The sequence below is a fragment of the Pteropus medius genome, unplaced genomic scaffold (genome assembly GCF_902729225.1).
Source record: "Pteropus medius unplaced genomic scaffold, Ma_sr-lr_union100, whole genome shotgun sequence".
NCBI classification, from domain to species: Eukaryota; Metazoa; Chordata; class Mammalia; order Chiroptera; family Pteropodidae; genus Pteropus; species Pteropus medius.
The window spans coordinates 1,195,133-1,215,144 of record NW_024355327.1 but is presented as its reverse complement, the minus strand read 5'-3'; the positions used below and the strand labels follow the sequence as shown (position 1 = coordinate 1,215,144).

General features: G+C 38.6%; 1 protein-coding gene and 1 long non-coding RNA gene across 5 annotated transcripts in view; one reads left to right on the top strand and one right to left on the bottom strand.

Moving 5' to 3' along the window:
• LOC120599479 (uncharacterized) overlaps positions 1-12,284 on the top strand; it is a 48,278-nt gene extending 35,994 nt beyond the window's left edge. Inside the window, exon 3 of the long non-coding RNA XR_005651914.1 lies at positions 12,019-12,284. This is a non-coding gene — a long non-coding RNA (uncharacterized LOC120599479). The remainder of the gene's footprint in view (positions 1-12,018) is intronic.
• The window catches only part of FHIT (fragile histidine triad diadenosine triphosphatase), a 1,065,768-nt gene that overhangs the window by 586,356 nt on the left and 459,400 nt on the right, over positions 1-20,012 (bottom strand). The window lies entirely within an intron of this gene.

The following is a 20,012-nucleotide window of genomic DNA, read 5'->3' as shown; positions in this document are numbered from 1 at the left end:
TTTTTTGCCCTAAATATGCATTAACATTACTATTAGAAGAAAAATTAAAGCACCACTGCTTTAATTGCAGAAACGAACACTTATACTTTGAAGGTAGATTCCACAATCTTAGTAATAGTTGAAGGCAAGAATCTAAAACACTACTGCGAAAATAAATGACAGCATGTGAGTATTATGGTTTTATTTTCAAATCAATTATTTTGTAAAAGTCCAGACTTTATCGAATAGAAGTGATCCAAAATAGTCTCTACCTGGTGCAGAAGTAAGTTGTGATATGTATATTTCTACCTTAAAAATATGAATTAAATGTTTCAGAAGGAATCTTGAGTTTCCAAGTTGAAAAGAAAACTGGAGCAATATTTTATGCTTAGATTCTGACATTACAGTGGGAATTGATAAAACATGCAAGGATAAAGCCGGCTTTTACTCACATAAAAATTGCCAAGTGCTAACTCCATTCTGAATCACTATGGGACATAATTACAAAACCTGAACAACAACAACAAAAACACCCCTTTGAACTTTTGAACCATGGTAGCCCCCTCAGCACACTCAACAGATATATAATTGTTTAAACAACGGAACAGATTTGTTATTCATTTCCCGAGTACACACAACACTTCAGGACAAATGCTGGGAAAGAGGAACAAAACTAGGAGGTGTTTATGTACTAGTTTAAGTACTAAGTTTTGTGACCACTAAGCCAATCATCCTTGTTTGAGAGGCATATGCTGTGGCTGAAGCTCTCAAGTCCACAATCACTTTTGGCAATGCCTTAAATCAGTGGTCCCCAACCTTTTCGGCACCAGGGACTGGTGCCCCTATGAGAATCTAATGCCTGACAATCTGAGTGGAGTTGAGGCGATGATACTAGCGCTGGGGAGTGGCTGCAAGTACAGTGAAGCTTCGCTCACTCACCTGCCTCTCACCTCCTGCTGTGCAGCCCAGTTCCCAACAGGCCATGGACCCATACGTACCAGTCTGTGGTCCAGGGTTTGGGGACCCCTGCCTACATCATCCCAAAATACAGTATATGCAGCTTTGTGTATAAAATTCTTAAGTGTGATACATCTATGTCACCAGGTACAGCAAATAAAAAGCAGCTTTTGTAAAAACTTAATTTTACATAATTTTATCACTAGAAATTAGAGATAAAAATGCAAAAGAAGAAAAAGAAAACAGCAACTATGCACAGTCATATAAATGATTACATATAACATGTATGTTAGTTATCCTAAGAGCATGTATACTAGAATTCTTATTAGTTAAATATCCGTATAATACAATTTTACGGTATTACTCTAAGAGATGAACCTTGCATTTCTTCATTGCCACAGGGAATCTGTCAAAAGTTGGTAACATCCTTCCTTAGGTAAAATAATAGAAATAATAACTCACCCTCTAGTGTTAACAATGTAGCAAGAGATGCTCTGAGTGTTATACACATATTATCTGATCCATCTGTTACGTATGAAGAAACTGAGGCACAGAGCAAGTGAAAAACTTGGCCAGAGGCACAGAGTGAGTATGTGGCAGAGCCAAGATTCAAGTTCAGACAGTGTGGCTCCAGACACCATGCCTGCTGGTCTCTCTTGCCTTCAGAAGATCCCTCCCTTCCCCACTTTCTTCTAGCTTCCCCACCTTCCCATCCTCCGATTACCATCAAATAGCCATGATCTGAACCCAGAGATCCACAATCATCATGTGTTAGTTGCACATTTGTGAGGAATAACCTTTCTAACAGCACTTTGAAGGATTCAAGGACTCAGAACACCATAAAACAATTCGGCAATAATGACGAGGGGATGACCACTGAAGTGCAAACTCACCTTACAGTGTCATAAAAGCATCCGCAGTTATTATACCATTCACCTGTTCCTCTTCCTGCACTCTGTCGTTGTTTCAATAGAAACCGCTGAGTGCCCTGTCAGCTCTCTCACACACTCAAAGAACAAGATTCACGAATGTGCCGGTAAACAGTAGCCTTTCTTCAAGCTGGCGTGATCTCACACTCCACTTCTTGCCTCTTCACTAAGCAATTTTGTCTGTTCTACACACTGCTATAGTACACACTGCTGAAAACCACTAACGTAAACACAGTACCGTACCTGCTAAAGAATGGCGCCAACAGACCAACCAGCCTACACCCTCATTAATGAAGGGCCTACCCTGTGTGCCAGGTAATAAATGGAACATGGCGAGTGCTTGACATGCATCGATAGCCCTTGAAAGCAGAATGATCTCCATTATATGCACGAGTACACTGAGGGTTCACGAAAGACAAGCAATATGTCCAAGATCTCATGGCAAGTGAGTGTCGGAAGGCAGGATTCTAACCATGTCTGTTAGAGAAAGTCCACTCTTGGTAATATTTGTATTTCCTCTCCTTTGCCTAAGGATATCTTATTTATTCTTCAGTTTCTCTCCCAACAGTCTGCTCTCTCCTTGAGGGCAGGGAATATTTATTCACCACCATTTATTCGCCACCGTTTCTATTATACTTCCTAATAAATGGGTGCTCAGAACTTCTTGAACTAATAAAAATATAGGATGACAGTACCTAACACCCAATAGGCATCTAAGTAATGGTACAGATGCATACAGGTTAGGATCATTGGAATTCTTAGGAAAAAAAAAAAAACTTTTTATCTTAAGTCAAAGCCTTTTGATACACCAGCCCTGAATTCCAACTTCTTTCTCACCTTCCTGCCTCTTCTCCCTCCCTTCTCCATCTCTATTTCTGTTTCTCTGTTTCTTTCTTCTCCATTTCTGCCTCTGTCCATCTCTCTAACCCATCACCGCTGTCACCATCATGTCATTGCAGGTACCTCATCCATTAACACATCGCACCCAGGATCAACACTCTCGAGTGAAATGTTCCCAACCATATTTGAGATAAACTCCTAAATAAGCACACTAATGGTATTGAAATGACAAAGAAATCACCTTAGCTGTACCCCAGGTAGGTTTCTGCATAGGAGAAGTCTCCCAGGCTAAGGTAGCTCCAAATCTGACAACCAGAACTGAGAAGACAAGTGATACCTTTCCATCTCTCCCATATATGTTGGTATGGTCTGAATGTGTGTGTTCTCACAAAATCCATATGTTGGGATCCTAAGCCCAAGGTGATGATGTTAGAAAGCAGGACTTTCGGGAGGTGAATAGGTCATGAGGGTGAAGCCCTCATGAATGGGATTGGTGCTCTTATAAAAGAGATCACACAGAGCTTCCTAGCCTGTTCCATCATGAGGATACAATGAGAAGTCTGCAACTCAGAAAATGGGTCCTCACCCAACTTTGATCTCAGACTTCAAGCCTTGAGAACTATAAGAAAAAAAAAAATCCTGTTATTTATAAGCTACCCAGTCTGTGATATTTTGTTATAGCAGTCCAAACAAACTAAGACATATATGCAGTTATATATAATTACTTTCCTTAGACATATATTGATGTCTCCATGTAATAATATAGCCCTCCCTACGTGCCAGTTCTTGTGCTGGAAGTTTTTCATGCGTCATCTCATGGAATCCTACAAATAACTCCACTGCGTAGGAAAGATTGCCATTTGCATTTGATCGATAAGGAAGCTGAGGCACAGAAGATCTCACTGTCTTGCCTGAAGTCACACAGTTAGCAAACAGAAGATATTTATTCCAAGAATCCACATTCTCTGAACGAAAGCCTACATTTCCCCCAGCACCACTCTGGCTGCTTTCAGCCAGCCTGGTGTTCTTTGGCAGTAAGTTCCTGAGAATTACCCTAATTTCCACCGCACTAGAATGTCATCTTCCTCATAAAGGTGTTCAGTTTAGTAATTCATCTGCATTCACTAACTGGTTTTCTATAAAGCAAACTGTGGTCCCTAGACCAGCAGCATCAGCCTCAATTGAGAGCATGTTAGAAATGCACATCCACAGGCCCTATCCCAGACCTACCACATCACAATTTCTGAGGCTGAGGCTCAACTGCCTGCAAATATATGAGCCGTCCAGGTAATTTTGATCCACGTTAAAGTTTGAGAATTACACGTTACCCAGTATTTACTGAAAGATTTAGGTAACGGTCCCTTTGAAGGCTCACTGTCAGAAATGGAAGATAGAAAATGCATGGTGAGACATTTTGTTTCAGTAACACCCAGGGGGACATTGTGTCTGCAGCTCCTCACACTGTCATCTGTGCTCACACATAGGCTTTCCATTCATAATTACCAAATTATGACTACCTAACAGCTTCTAAAATGAGTGTCTGGCTTGGCAGATTTTAAAATGTTAAGAGAGTAAGCATCTTTGTTTCTGGATTGGGCTTGTCCGATGCAAATAAGAGAGGCAGGGCCACAGGTGACCCATCAGTTCACCTCTGAGAGCAAATTAATTATCCCCCGACGTAAGTGTCATATTTATGTGCCAAGTATAGTCTATAATGAGGTCTTTACCATGTAATCATATTCAAGCAATTGTTCACTTAAGTAAACACATTTTAATTACTGTCATTTCTTTCATTATTTATTCTCTAGCCTACAATACACCTGTCAAAAGGAACATTTCTTGTTTGATTGTCATTTCCTTCCATTTTCCCTGGGTCCTGTATACACCACCACCACCACCACTTCCACGTTTCCCCCTTAACTAAAGTCAAGCAGAAGTTCTTGGGGACCTGGAGGCCAGAGGGATGGCTGCCCAACCCTAATGGCTGGTGGAGCCTTTCAGCTGTTCCTTTGAGAACACTCTTCACACATGCTGGTAGTACACCTGTCTGACGCAACTAGGGTGCTGCAAAGCTACTGTTAATGATGGGACGTTTGCTCTAAGAACTATCACTTTGAAGAATACGCAAGAAGGAAAATGAAAAACAATGTAATTACAAGTTATCAACTTCAAATTTCATTCACTTATTTGCTTCAAAACTGCCAAATGAAAATGATTTTAATTCACCTGAGTAATATATGGATATTCGAAATGTTTTAAAAAGCCTAATTTCAAACCTGAATTGCTAATATTAAAAAGAAGAAAAACATTCCATCCAATTTTCTCTAGTTAGAGATCTTTAACTCTTCACAAAACACTTGCAACTGAGGGGCTGCCCGATAATTTACTATAATAACTATTGAAATGTGTGTTTTAAGTCAAATGCTTACTAAACTCTTCGCTGCTGCCTTAGCTAATTTTTTTTTTAATTCTAATCATTTTTGGGGAAAGAGGATGGCACCCAAATGATTTGACCATTTATGATCAATTCAACATGATGAATACTCTGATTACTTGATATTTATTATGATTCTTTTAAACTCAAATTTTCTGTACTCATTGTTATGAAAAAAATAACAATTTTACAAAGGAAACAATTGAGGTCAGTTTCTTCCAAGCAACTTCAGAATCAAAAGACAAAATTGAAAAATTCCCTCTAGCAGACAATATGAGCAACTTTCATATGATAAATGTGGATAACACTCTACTTAGCAGAAGCCAAACCTGGTAGATGTTCCAAACAAAATAATCTTCTCCTGGTAATCTTTTAAATTTAAGTTAATTATCAACTTTAAAAATTGAAGAGAGTGCACTTAAATATCTAGAGTTATATCATCTATTGAAAAATTGGGCCCCCTGGCAACAGTGGACTCTTAATCCCATGTGGCAACGACTGGCTGGCTTTACTCTGTGATCTTCCTGTGTGGCTCCTTGGGCCCCTCGGTATGCCACCCTGCATTGTGTTCTGTGGTAGTCAGAGGAAAGTTCTCTCATTTCCAGCTTGAAGTCATCCATGAATATATCAAAAGGAGGTGGGACAGAGGGTACACTTTGAAGAATGGGCAGGAAGAAAAATGGGAAGGGGGAAGTGAGGTGTCTCTTAGGATGAGGTTATGGGGTAAACAAAGCTTGAGGAGTAAAGGTGGGAGTGAGGGAAGGAGGTGTAAGGCAAGGCGAAACAGTAAATGAACGGTCAGACCTGGTTTTGAGGAAGTATCAGGAGAAAGGTATGAGAAAATTAACTGGAGAGTGATTGAAGAAAGCCCTGAATGCTGATTTAAGCAGTTTCTGGATCATTATCCAAGTTACAGCTCTTAGTTTCCTTTTGAAAATCAAACCAACCCACTCTACGTGCAATTTCAGCGTATCTGTATGCCCATTTAAGTTTGGGTAACTTGCCCAACCTTCAAAGCCCCAGTGCTTTCAGGCAAAGAACAGCATTTATTAATACTATAATAATCTGGCAGCGATGGTACCCAAACTCAGGAGGACTGGTATTGGAAGCAAGGAGAGCACTTTGGCAGGAAAGGCGAAAGGCTCGCGAGGCAGTGGGGAGGCATTCACCACATGCGCACCCGAGTCACACTGGCTGGGTTCAAATCTTGATGCTACCAAATGTAAGTACCATGGCCTTTTGCAGGTCATTTAATATCTCTGAGCCTCTGTTTTTTCATCTCTGATGGAGGAAACATTATCTATGTCAGGGGGCTTTGAGGATTAAGTGAAGTGATACAGTTTATATATGCTCAGAAAAGTTCCTGGCCCAAAGTAAGAGCTCGATAAATGTTAACTGAGCTGCTTATCATCACCCCTGCCCACCACCACCACCACCACCACCACCACCACCACCACCACCACCACCTAAGAAATTGTACTGAGTCCTGAAGAGTGGTGTCTGAGGTGTGATCTGTGGCCCTGGACATAAAAAAAGAAATAAACAGATGACAAAAAGGTTACGGGGTAAGACTATCTAGCACCTGATTATTTTAGAAATGTGAGGGAAAAGCTATTCAGAAGTATTCTAAGACCACTGCATGAACTCGAAGCTGATTGAGTGATACTATAAGACAGTAGAGTAGGGGAAGATCATTAAAAAAAAGTAATCTTTACAGAAGTTGCATTGCAGGTGACAACAGAATACTGGAATGGCACTTCAGAAATCAGTTGAAAAGGCTAAAGAAAAACTTGAAAGAAAGGTCTAAGCCAAGAAGCAGATTCAACAGCTAGTCATGTTCAGTGAGGTTAATAAATTCTACAAAGCAAAAGAATTAAGAGCATAAATAAGCCACATCATCAGGATCATTATTATTAGATAACATTTAATACATGCCAGGAACCATCCTAAGCATTTTGCATGTTCTTTCTCATTAAGTCCTCAAATAACTGACTACCCATTCTATAGATGAAGACACCAAGAATTAGATAGGTTAAAATCCTTGATCAAACTGCCTTTAGGGGGTATAGATTAAAAGTAGAGCTGTCACTCTTAACCATTTGCTACTCTCCTTCCCATAAAAGGGAAGAGAAATCTACGTGTTTTCTTATAAGCACAGAGGAGGAAGGTATGTCAAGAGGCAAAAGTGAATGAGCCATGCCTCTGAAGGTGGTGGCAGCAGTGGCTTTATGAGCTAGGCACAAAGCCGCCATAAGGTTAAGTCGTGCTCTGAACATAGAGAAAAGGCATTACTACTTGGGGCGGGCAGGGGGTGGGGCGGGGTTGGGGAAGAACGCTGTGGGGGGGAGTGGCTAAAAGGTAAAAAGTACACTTGACAAATTGAATACTAGCGAAGAAAGCAATTCATCCCAAGATCAAGTTCCAATTTTAGTTAGAATGTAGGACAAGTGGCAAGATTCCATTTGCTTAGAGTCACCAAAGACATGAATAACAGAATTCAAATTTCATATTTATTTACAAGAGAATTTTGCAATTATCTGTTGTCCTTTTCTCCAGCTTAGATAGTTATTATATTTTGCTTGGACTTTGGTTGCCAGTACTTAGATTTCCCTCTCAAAAAACACACTGGCTTCAGAGACACACAACCTGGGTAGTAAATAACATCAACTCCACAACAACTGCTGCACTATCATACACACCACAGCCCACTATACCCCGGCCACGTCAACAGCTAGCATACAGAAAAGCTAACACAGGGCTCACTACCCATCAGGGACCGCACTAACTGTCACTATCCATCAGAGACTGCTCTAACTGGGCCAATACTCCATTCCATTTGCTCTTCAGAACTACCTCCATGTGCTCAGTACTGTCATTAGCTACATTTACAGATGATGACCTAAGATTTAGTCCATGATTATATACTTAGTAAGTGACCAAGTTATTCTTTAAAACCAGTTGGGTCTAATTCTGCTACCCACAGTTTTAACTTCTCTTTGATATCTGCTTAAGTCCCTTGGAACTTGAGACATCTATTTATTTCATCAGAAAATTAAGAACTGATTTTGTTCTGACAGCCACTATAGCATTTATGTAAAGTTTATGATCACTCTGTGCACACTCTCTCTCACTATCAGACAGGGATGCAGAGAAAGTAGCTCTCTGATATGGGGAAAGGAGCAAAACTCCCTGCTTTTCTGGCAAAGTTCATGAAGTAAAAGAAGGGAAAAAAAGGGGAAAAAAATACAATGAACATTTTCCTTATGCTTTAAAAAACAAAAAAGGTGCTAGGAAAAAAAAAATCATTCTTATACAGTGTGAAATGGTGATTATTACCATGGAGATTTTTGATCAGGAAATAAAAGATAAAATTATAGGTGCTAAGTGAAAAAAAAAGGCAGACACAAAGGTTACATATTGTATGATTACGTTTATATGAAGTATCTAGAATAGATAAATTCATTGAACCAGAACACAGATTGGTTTTTCCCAAGGGCCAGGAGTGGGAGTGGGGGTGGGAAGGGAGGCGAATGGGGAGAAACTGTTTAATGGGTAAAGGATTTTACTTTGAAATGAGGTGATGGTAGCAGCACAACACTGTGAATGCACTAAATGTAAATGAATCATTCACTTCAAAATGGTTACTTTTATATTTTGTGAATTTCACCTCAAAAAAGATTTTTTTAAAAGATTGAATTCCAGTATGAACACTAGCAAAGGAATCATCCATTTTTTCTCCTGAACATTTAAAAAATCACTACAAAAGATATAAACATATTCTCTCTCATATTTGAGTTTAATTTAAGGGTAGTGGGCGGGAGGCTTTGTTCTTCTTTTTTTTCCCTCCTCATTCCTCTACAAAATTACAGATAAAAATTATCCAGGACAACAATAAAACTTCTTCTTCGTTATAACCACTACAGTTAAGTACATAGAAAATGAATCACATGAATAAACAAATTCTTCATTGTGAAGATAGTACAATCTTCCCTCAAAAACTGTTCAAAAATAATTTCAGTAGCAGAAAAGAAAGGGAACTTTTAAGTTCATTCAGAGGCAGAGCTTAATTTGTTTTGCTATTAGCGTTAGTTCAGGTTCTCTGACCAACAGACACTGAGTCAGTATTAGACTTGCAAGAGATTTACTGAGGGATAAAAGGAAGGAAGCTGGAACAGGCAGGACTTCCAGACCACGAGGTAGGTCTGACTCCTGAGAAGGAAGAATAAGAGGTAGGAGATTTGGGTGGGAGGAGTTTTAGGCTCCAGGATAATTCTGAGAAAGGTTTGGCCAAGCCCTTAAGGAGCCCTTGAGCTAGTCTTCCCATGAAGGAAACTCACTTATCCTAGGTGTGGGTGGGTCTGTACTAATAGCCCTTCTGCATTGATTCATAGGCCACGGGAAGTGTTGTCTCAGCAGGACACAACGGTGAATCTAAAACAGCAGCAACTGAATTCTCAGTCCATGATAGTCCTGCCACAGGAAATCTGAGTGGCACATCTTCATGGAACCACATCAACACACATATTTTCAAAGTCCTCCCTGTACTAAAATTTGGCAGTGTATTAGCTCTCTTCTCTCCTAGCTTTGAGGAACAAGAAGGTTTGACCAGCTGAAATCTGAAACTAATATCTAATTTTATTTTAAGTAAAAGTTTCTGTAACCTCTGCCTCCTAAGTCTATCAGGTATATTACTGAGGAGGGAGAAGGGGGGAAAAACACTCAAAAATGTCCATACTCTAAGCAAAATTCCAGCCAGCAAAGATAATAACAAGGTGAGCAAGTGTAAACCAAGGGTACAATCCACAAATGGCGAGTCACATCCTGTATATCAAGTGTGATAGTTAATTAAGATTAATTAGACAGTTTACAAAGAAATACAGATTTTTGCCCATTTAACCATATGGGGAAAAGGGTCACTCACATAAGTATTCACATAAATGTTAACATTCCTCCCTCTAAAATGAGTAATAAACCTGTTCTATTAGAACAACATGAGCATTTTATAACACATATCCATCAATTTTGTACAACTCTAATTTTTGTCTGAAATCTAGAGAGATATTTAGTAAATTACACAGTCGATATGCTAGAAAATATTAAAATTACTATATGACCCAATAAATTAAATTACAGAATAAGTTACCTGGAATCGATTTATTTGATTTCATTGGAACCAAATAAAAACATTATTTAAATACCACATGGGTCGAAAGAAAAATCTGTTTTGAGAAAAAGCAATGAATCCTGGATGTTACAAGAAAAGATTTTTAAAATATAACCCTACAAATAATAAAACATTTGTGTATATAGGTATATACATCTATAATTTTTAAAATAAGAAGGATTAAAAGAGGAAAAGTACATATAAGAATGAAATTTTGTGATATTCTGAGAAGTAAATACTATGCTTCACATAGAGTTTCTTGAAAGCTAATTCTAATGTATTTATTTTGGGCTGGATAATAAACCTCTTTTAGAATATAATTCATTTTTCTGTCAGCTTTCTGGTACTCGCAATAACAATTTGCTAAGCAGAAACTAAATAAACCACCTAAAAGTTAAAGTAAGTTTTAAAGTATTTCATTTATATCCTAGGAATTGTTTCCTCCCCGCTGTGGTACTTGGTTTATTAACTTTAAGGGTGTCTAAATATAAGTTCTAGTGAATATACCTTTCTCTCCCTTTCTTAACCTTCCTAATGGGAGGAAGTAGTATTTTCCAACATTTTGTGAAGAAAGACTAGTTTCCCCAGAAGTTAAGCTAAAGATGCTGAGAATACCGACTGCCTGTGATGTTGGCTGTCTCCTGCTCTGGGAAGGCCTAGCCGCTGACTGGAATCTGATCACACCTCTTCTGCCTTACACTCCACTTCGAACTCGTTTCATGTGGGACTTAGAGGAAATACCCATTTCATGGTCGGTAGGCAATCTAACAGTCACAGACACAATGGAGCAATCAAAAAGGTGAGCAGGTGAATACTCCCTTTCAGAAGATAAATAGCCTTTTCCTGGAAAATGATTATCGACTGACAAGGAGGTAGTAATTTACTTCCCTCCAGCCTATAATAAACAAAAATACAAAGTAGGATACCATTTGCAATAGCTGTATAGGTGATTACACTCACCTTTTGGCCTTGAAACCAATCCCTTTCTCATCAACTATGACACCTAAATTTCTTTTTTTTTTAGATTTTTTTTTTAGATTTGAGATTAAAAAAAACTTTCCTATATCTCAGTTTGGCAAGCTGTTCCTAGTGCCACCTATTACTGATCTATACAGAGAATAAGTTTTTTTGTTTTTTCTTTTTTTTGAAGTAAACCCTGTTTCCTAATTCAGAGTGCCCTCTTGGTCCCTGCCTTCAGGAAGGAGTCTGAGGAAGGTGATTCTATTATGGGAAGAGGACAGAAGAGGTGTATTATATAAGTCAGCAGTGGCTGAGCTGGTTGCTCTAGGATGATAGTGGCCATGGTAGCATTCAGGGTAGAGAAATAATTTTTTTTTTTTTTCAGGTAGGATTGCTTGTTTCAGTGGGTCTTTTGGTTATCTAAGAGACTAGCCTGAAGTAGATGCTCCAACAGAGATTATGACTATAATTGAAATATACGGCACAGAAATTCAGGAGTTGTCTCAAATTAGGTGCTATAGTAAAGTAGGGGACAGGAGGTGACAGCACAACTGTGGAACCTGGGGAAGACACTAGACAGAAAAAAACTGAATAGGAAACGGGTGATGGAGGACCCTGGGGCCTAAGAAGGAAGCAGCTGGAGAAGAGGCTCCATGCAAGAGGGAGGCCATGCTTGTGGCCTCAGACTTTGCATCGGAAGTGGATTTCTGCTTTGTCGTAGAATTAATTACCGTTTGTTTTCTCCACACTTTCAGACAAAGTCTGTTAGAAACTGTCACCTTGGATCGGTCGTGCTCTGGAGATTAGAAGAATATGTGAGAGAGATCTGCTTGTCACCAAGACCAGAGGCTGAGTGGGGATACCACATGTTTGTAAAAGTAGGAGTCTAGAACAAGAGGTGATAGAAGAACACAACAGAAACTCACACAAGCTTGGAAGCACTGGGTGTAGGATCTGGTCCTCCGACAGTAAACAGGGGTATGCCATTTCCTTTGGAACAGGAGATAGGGGAGCTCAAAGACCAAAGAACTTAGGGACCTTCAGATCTCAATGAGAAGTTTGTAAATGTCAACTTGAGGTCTCTAAAAGATAAAACTGAATTAGCTATTAACATTTAAAAATGAAACAATTTCATTAAAAAATAATCCAGCTATATGGTTCCTTTGGTAAAAAAATGAGATAATCTGAAAATATCATGAGAGAATTCCCAGGTGCTGCATAGCAACTGCCCCCTTTACAGACAGTAAGGGCTTAAAAGTTTTTAGCCAACCCAGCACTCTCTATTATCTACCCATCCAAGCCCTGCACCACCCCCGACCCACCCACCTCCCCACTCCAGCCCAGTTCACTCATTTTTATGGTCCACCTGCCCCAGAGGCACTGGTTCTGCAACCCCTGATAGTACAGGATTTAAAGGATCCAAGAGGGAAAGACATTCCCTATGCATTTGTAATGGTTATTTTTGCCTTGTGCATAGTGGCTGCTCAATATATTTATGGCAGATTCCTTAGTTCTGCACTTTGAGGTGAAATAAATTTAATCTGCTGATATACATGTAATCTCCATGTTGATTTCACGTTAATGAAAGGCAGGTGTGCTGGTTATTCTCCATTTACCCCTAAGCCTATTCTCTGTCCTCTTGCCCTGTGTCCTGGAGTTATTTTCTATGTATCTGCCAGACTCATTTATGCCCTGCCTTCTGGTTAGGTTTGACCAATGAGAATCATCAGCAGAGAATAGCAGCCAGGAAAGGAGAATAGGTAGAGAATTTGCTCCCTCCTATACTCATCATGGTTCTGTAAGTCCCACTGATAACCCCCCTTGGATAAGGTCGGATATTGTATGGCTCTGGTAACAGGCTCAGAGAAGGTACCAGCTTCTCTCAATCGCTAGTCCCATTGCTTCTCTACTCCTTTTAGCAACCTTAACCTTTCCCAAACCTTACAAATAGTCCTTTCACAAAAAACCCTCTTATGAAATCCTCCGATTGTGCCATCTGTTTCCTCCTGGGACTTGATAGATCAGACGTAAACGTTCCAAATTCGGGTACAAAAGTAGTTGGAAAGAAAAGGCAAAAGGAGGTGGAGAAATACTTCAAATGAGCCTTGAAAAAAATGTGGACAAGTGCAATCTTGCAGTTTGGTCTTTACAAGGCTTACTTGCCTTAATCAGATACTTAAACGATTGAGTGTTCTGGGTCATTTCTTCTGTAAAGCCTTTCATTTCATGTGTAATTAGAAACACGCCAGTCTGGAATGATGGCAGCCTTCAATATGGTCAGTCTGTCACTTTCACATCCCCAACTCAAGACACAAATGCTTGCCTGATTACTCAGAGTCTTATTAAGGGGCTATTGTTCCCCCCTCCCCGCCAACTCCTCCCATCTCCTGATCTTTATCATTTTGCATTCTACTTAGAGAAGGGTTTAAAAGAAAAAAAAGAAAATCCCACAGACAGCCACATCAGACAGTATTCACAACCGAGGTAAAGTGCATCTGGTCTTGTCACTCACAGTTTTTGTTTTCCTGTCTAAATCTAAGAATAATTTGCAGTCAGTTGAAAACAGGGAGAAAGTTTTCAAGGACCACGTGGGCGGCAGAAGTCAACCATGCCAGAAATTCCAAAGTCAAAAGTCTGGTTGGATTCTAGCTGCCACTTAACTGTTCTAACTTTTTTGGTCATGATATTGTGTTAGAAACTTTAGGTACGGCTACTCTCTTTTATAAAACTAATCAGATCTGGCAGATAGTATGCTTTAGAGAGGACATTCACTAATTCTTCAAACTGCCTAGCTTTTCTGTTGGCTGAGACAGAGAAAAATAAACTTTATTTTTACAAGTGATTAATTCTAGTCATATTTTTAAAAACCTATTACTGCAACAATATGCACAAGATTTCAGACAGACACCTGTTTTCAAATTATCCAAGTTTCAGAACAGGAAGTAGAATGCTGATTTAGAAAAATACAATCTTCTACCTGTAATAAAGTAGCATTGCACTGGAGGCTAGACAGAGTCCAAAATGGAACATAACAGATATTTAGCTCCTTGAAGGTTAAGAACGCTACTGTGTCTTCATCCCTAAACACAGTGAGTGGCACAGAGTAGATGCTCAATCAATGTTTATTGAATGAAAAGAGTGCCTTTGTGGCCAAGTGTCTTGGCATACTTTCACAAAGTCTTATACCAACACTTGGGACAAGTATCCATGCTCAAAGACCACCTTCTTTGCAGTGACATTCATGTCCAGAACCCAACTGTTATTTGACAGAGGTACTTATGATACCACACAAAGGTTCTGACAGTTCTCCGCTTTAATGTCCAAAGTGTGCGCTCTAATCTACAAAGAAGAAGTGGGAGCCAACAGTCCCACTTACTTCCTCTGAAAATAAAAGCCCAGGTCAACAAACATAGAAAAAGCGGTGCTGAAATAACCAGTGTAGGAAAGCAGAATTGTAATGACACAGTTGGGCAAAGAAAGAAGCAGTTAGTAGGTTCATCTCCATGTAGCTTCAGGAGTGCTGGCTGTCAAAATTATCTCAGGAGCTGCTGGTGCTTGGATTTCCGTTTAACAGACCTTGAACTATGCAGTTTAACCTCCTTTCCTAAGACCATCTGGCGACAATCAGTGGGGTGAGTGTGCACATCTTTGCTTAGATCACTGTAACCAACAATTCCTGAGCTTTCTTTAGTAGCACAACAAATGTAGTGCTGAAAAGAGGAGCAAAAGGAGGCGGGGGGTGGGGATTTGTGACACTAACTCTCCTTAGGTGGTGAGGACAAGGGCTATGTCGATAGATCTATTCAGTGGTATTGAATCATTTAAGAAAGAGTTATACTTAAAAATTTGTATGGAATATCTACCCCATACAAGAAGAATACATATGCCATTAATCAGAGTGAATTAAAAATATCTTCCAAGAGTGTAATGCACCAGTTTAAAAAAAAATGTATCCTTCAATAAATATTTGTTCTGATTATATCAAATAAGGAGAAGATCATTTAGGTGCTATGTTTTCTTTAGCACTGTACATGTCAACAAGTTAGTAACCTCGCTTTGAAAGAGGAAAGCTCTCATAACTTAGCGCTCTCTGAGCAGCATCAAGAAACCCTGTGGCCATAAAACTAGATGGCCCAAGATGCGAAAAGATCGTCAACACAGAGCAAACCATCAAAACTGTGAAAAGGATTCAAAGTCTCAGATCTTAAACCTAAGATTGTATTCATTACCTAACCAAAAAGAAAAAAGGCATTTTAAAACTGAACCCCTAAAATTAGAATCTATCATTTCAGACTATCAAGTAGATAAATACCAGAGGTCGTTTCAGGATATGACGTAGCTAAGACCCTCTTCCCGACCTCAGGAAAAATTGTTCATTCTTTAGGACAGGGTTTAAAGTTATCACCTCTGGATGCCTCCCCCGAGACCCGACAGGTGTTCCTTTCACAAGATTTATTACAGATACCTCCCTCCATCATAGCACTGGTATTGCATTGTTATTAAATTTGTCTCTAATGAGATTATAGGCTCCACAAGACCTAGGACCTTTTCTGTCCTCGGAATTGCCAGTACCTACAACTGGGCTTGGCTTATAGAGACATTTAAGGTATAGCCCTTGGATTTGTTGAATATAAGAGTTTTTAAAGGTCCAGGACCAAACCACATAACAAAAGCCTAAATATATAAGTTTCCAGTATTATGCATCCCAACTCACTAAAGCAGAAGAAAGAACTCACTTTTCCAGGTCCCCATCCAACGAGGGCACAGAAATGACGCTCAGACCTTGCTTGTGACTGACTCCAAATGGGAGGCATCAGGAGCCACCACAGAAATTTGGTTTCTGAATGAGCATGACAGGGCCAACGGTAGCAGAGATCTTGTAGTATAATTTCTCCTTCAAACTAGTTAGACCAGTAGTTCTCAACTAGGGGTGATTTTGTGATTTTTCAACTCAACCCCTACCCTGGGATATCTGGGATATTTGGCAATTTTTAGAGGCATTTTGGCTGTCACAATGAGAAGGGTGCTACTGCAACTAAGGATGTGCTAAACATCATGCAGTGCACAGAACAGTCCCTGATAAAATGTTGATAAATGCAAAGTTTAAGAAACTCAAAGCAAGGCTAATTTTTTGTTGTCTACAACTAAAGATGACCATCGTCACCTTTCTAAGCCTTGTTTCCTCATCAGTATCAAGGCAATACTAATCAACTTTGTGTTAAATGGTAGAGCCAGGCATAATTATATTATAATTATCAGATATTTATCATAATTATTATCATAACAAAAGCTAACATTTATTCTGCACTTATTATGTACGTGTCAGGTACTGTGCTAAGTGTCTTAAAAATTGATATTACAACACACTTGGTAAAATGATAAATGTTGACATATGACTGCTTATTAAATGATCACATATATAAGGCAGATAGGTAAGTCATAAAAATGTTTATCAGGACACAATGCTAAAAACAGTTAAATTCCTCTTACTCCATTAAGGATGTTTTTCTTTAAAAAGTTTCTAATCTTAAGAGCCTGGCAATCTTACATACAAACTCAAAGCTGTTTTATCCTTCTCTTCGGATGAAACACAATCAAACGAGGCATGGCTAAAACCTATTACTGCTGGCCTGGCAGACCGCTGGAGCCAAGACTGCCACTAATGCTGTCCTGCTAGATGCAGGAAAGTGAAAGAGACACGCGGCACTTCAAATAAATCAATTTCCTTTATGAGCTTCCTTTCTTTATCGTTTGCTTTTACTGTATGTTTTGTGGATCAAGTTAATCATTTTCATGTAAAGATCAATCACAATATGCACTTTCATTTGAAAGTCGTCGTCAGATTTTGTGGAGAGGCCAAAGTCTAGAGGAAGATGGGAAATCATACACTAGGCTTTTGGTGTTTCCAGAGGCCCGACCATTCCGTGGCTTTTTGATAACAGTACCCAAACATCTTCTTCCCCATTGTTGGCACATATTAGTTAAGATGTGCCCTGGCCAAGATAAGGCACATTTCCCAATTTAGGCTAACTGGATACTCTCTCTTTGAAATCTCAGTCTTGATTTTAGCAACCAAAAGACTCAAAAGAACAGGAAAGTTTTCTCCCAGTGGTGGTGCCCTCATAAGACTGTTGAGTAGCACTGTCTGTCACTGTCTGCATCTCCAAATCTACCCTGCTTCCTGTACATTCCCAATGAAATATCCAAGAGCCTGCCAATAATTTTTTTTTTTTTTTTTTTTGCTTAAGTTAACTAGAATTTGTATCTGCCTGTTTACGACCTAGGCGATGCTGTTACTGGTAAAGATACAAGGATATTAAAAACTCTACTGACATTTATGGATCTGGGGTTAGTATATCATTTCTGTCCCTCCTCCATTTAAACCCCTATCCACCTAGCAAGTAAGTCTGTGAAACAAAAAATACTGAGGAAGCCTACAAATTAGAGATGCTTGATAGGTGAAGAGGTTGCTACTACAAAGTTTCCTATAGATCAATTCACCTACAAAAAAATAAGCAAGTGATAAAATTTTTTGGAATCCCCTAAAATTTATGTAGATCAGACACTAAGAAGGACTCACGGAATTTCTGAGTTAAGAAAACTATACAAGTTTAGACAATATTCAAGGGTAATATACATATACAAAGATGTGCATATGTATAAACACATTTATGTATATATTTTAAATTAGACCCCGACATTCCTTTCCCTTTGATGAACTGTTGATCCATAATGAGAAGAGTTTTATGCAAACATTAATGGGGCCTGTGGAAGTCACTAACAGTGAAAGCACAGTATTTCAATGTTTAAGTATCAGTCATACTGAATGAAGATTCTATGGATGACAGCACATGCCTCCCTTTGAAGGTATCTAAGAACTTCCTTCGAGTTTCTTCAATCGGCACTTATCAAGTAACTTTTTGATAATACAGACAAGTTCATATGTGCATTTATATGTACATACACAGGCACATTTATTCTGCAAACACTCATTTCAATTGAGCTGCACTGGCAACATCCTAGCCTATAATGTTCAAGCTAACTAAACATCTTCAACATTATGTCACGTTTCAACACACTTCCTCAGCTGAGACTTGAGCTGAGCAGTAGGGGTAAGCTGGGCTTCCAGAATTAGACCTGAATGCTTAGTTCTAAATAAGTCCCATCCTAGGACCCTTCCCACAACTCTCAATCCACATTTACCTTCTGGGCATCCCCTACAACAACCACCTATGTCCATAACATTTAAAAGAAGATGAAAATCCCAGAAGTTCACTACATGTACAATCTAACGTGGCAAGACATCACAGTCAAAAGAAATAAACAAAGGAATGTGATTTGCAGATCTTTAAAGATACACGGCAGAAAATGAAGAAAAAGACGAAAGCAAAAGGATCATGGAAAAGTCATGGGGAGACTGAAACAAGGGAGATGGAGAGAGATAAGTCATGGAGAGAAAAAGGATGCTGAGAAAAGGGATGATTTAGTTATAGTTTACTCAAGCTGTATAAAGGGAATGTTTATATTTTAGGGATTACTGACAAAAGAAAAGGAAAGTCAGTAATTTGTGCTAAGTATGTCATCAGTTTATCAAGTTAGTATTTCCTAAGATCTAATAGTGTAGTAGATACTCCAAAAATTGGAAAAAAAAAATATAACTTTAATATTGACTCAGTTCTATTCTAGCACCTGCCCTCAAAGGAAAGATCAATTCCCATTTTACGATCCCAAATAACTCTCCTGAGAGAATTTAGAAGAAATGTATGCAGTAGATTAAAGAATGCATATCCTTTCACAGATGATAACAAGGAGCTATGTAAGGATACTGGTCTTAAGTCTGGAGTCACTCTCCGAGCTCAAACCTCATTACTAAGCTTAAGAGTTGGGTGACTTCTACCAATTCCTTAGGGTGTCCCTCAGCTTCTATTTCCTCCTTTGTAAAACAGAAGAATACCTACTTCGCTGGATTCCTATAAAGATTAAATAGGATAGTATATATTATAAAATTACATCATAAGCTGCAAGTTCATTTAGTCTGCCTTAATTAAAATTATAATTAAAATAATTGCCATTCATTTCAGAGCAGTTAGTGAAAAATTTGTAGGTAAAGGAATTGTTGACCTGAGGACTACAGAAAATATAAGTCCTAGATTATTCATAAATTTTTGTTTATACAGAAATGGTAGGTCTAAAGACAATTTAAAGTCTAATTTAAGACAAATTTGGAATTTTCAAGTTCTCATAAAGTTGACTATTTGCATAATTCAGTTTACCAAAAGTGCCAATAATCTATGTTCAAATTAAAAGATTTGCTTTAAGAGGAATAACAACAGTCAATCTGTCTGTCATCTTGGACTCTGGATGTTTATAATGAGAAATTACATTCGTTGTATTTTTTTGTTGTTTGTATTTTTTTCCCCGTAGGAAATTGGTTTTGCTATCTAATCTTGTAATTACCACTGACTAAAACCTCAATGATTTAGTTATAATTTACTCAAGCTGTATAAAAAGCTAAACATTTCTTTGCTGTTAGTGATACATCTAAAGTCATTCTTCCTTGGAGAACAAGTTATTCTGCAATTAAAAGAAATAAGAAAGGAACCGGTTATCATCAAAGCACAATCTCCATTTTTCACAATAATGCAATTCACTTAGCAATGCTAAGTACTTCTATGCAACACTAAACTGCTTTAGGTTTTCTCCTGGATATATCTTTAAAGAAGTATTAGGAATATTTACTATGTTTCAA